General features: G+C 46.4%; 1 non-coding gene across 1 annotated transcript; it reads right to left on the bottom strand.

Annotated features, from left to right (window-relative positions):
• Nucleotides 1-779: 779 nt before the first annotated feature.
• On the bottom strand, nt 780-962 carry LOC142766258 (U2 spliceosomal RNA). Its single transcript, XR_012884444.1, has one exon. It is a non-coding gene; the product is annotated as a U2 spliceosomal RNA (small nuclear RNA).
• Between the last annotated feature and the right edge of the window lie 227 nt (nt 963-1,189).

Raw genomic sequence — 1,189 nt, 5'->3', positions numbered from 1 at the left:
TCAAGGTGATGGCTGAGGGCGCCAGCGAGGTAGCTTACCGCGTGGAAACGAATTACAGCCACCGCTGGCAGAAGCTGGGACCCAGGTCAGCGGACATAGAAAAAGCACATCGGGGCTTTGCCGCTCCACCGTACAGCAGGTGTGTGCGGGGTGGGTCCTGTGGCGTTCTTTGCGATTTTAATTTGTGATGGGGAATAGTGTAGATGCATAGACGTGGCGAGAGCACGCGTCTTCAGGTTAAGACGTCGCGTGAAGATGTGAAATAAAAATGCCTTCGTTTGTCACTGCAACTGTAAACAGAAACACCAACAGCCATTTCTAGAGGCTGTTTTATTTTTCGTTCCGAAACGGGTGAATTGGAAAAGCGGAATTAGCTTGGCACATACATACACACTTCTACACACATACATACACATCGTATACACACTTCTAGCTTTCCTCCGAAACAGTAATAATAAATTACTCTACAATAGTTTTATTAATATGAGTAGGGATGTTTAAAAAAATAAAAACTTGAGTATGTACGTGTGAACATAACCAAAAAAAGGAGGGGGGTGCCTCCAATTATGAAATTTCCACAGAAACATTTATTTTCCCACAGCAATCGTAAGTGTAAACACAGCTGGCGCACTCCCCGCACGCGAATACCGCGTCAGCCGGGGCGGCGTGACGCCACCGTCTCGGACACTCGCCGCACCCACGCCGTTTACCTAGAAATCCTTGGTAAATTCGAACACTCTTTCTGTCATTGAATTTATTGTCGAACTCACCCCCGCAGGGGTGAGTGGGCCGATCCCGGAGGTAGTGCAATACCGGGCCAACCCGTGGCGGAGGTGAAGCAAGCTTCAAGCACTCCGCCGCATTGCAAAAATAAGTTTATTATCTTGGATCCAAATAGGATCCGTATCAGATATTAAGCTGATAAGAACAGATATGTTTATTATTCTTATTACAGAAACAATATAAATGGTTATAGAACATGACAGGAAACGGCAAAGGCTAATGGATAAAAGTGTATGACAAACGCGGTATCGCTTCTCGGAAAAAAAAGGACACAACTATTTACAAGACGCCTATATGGCCACGGTAGATGTCCGTAGAGGCGGCGATCGTGTCTGACACGCAGAGTCTTTTCATTGTCCGCAGGTAGTTCTTGAAACAAAACCTGCGGCAGACACGATCGTTGGCC

The sequence above is a fragment of the Rhipicephalus microplus genome, chromosome 6 (assembly GCF_043290135.1).
Source record: "Rhipicephalus microplus isolate Deutch F79 chromosome 6, USDA_Rmic, whole genome shotgun sequence".
Taxonomy (NCBI): domain Eukaryota; kingdom Metazoa; phylum Arthropoda; class Arachnida; order Ixodida; family Ixodidae; genus Rhipicephalus; species Rhipicephalus microplus.
The sequence above is the reverse complement of the archived record's forward strand: the minus strand, read 5'-3'. Positions and strand labels throughout refer to the sequence as shown.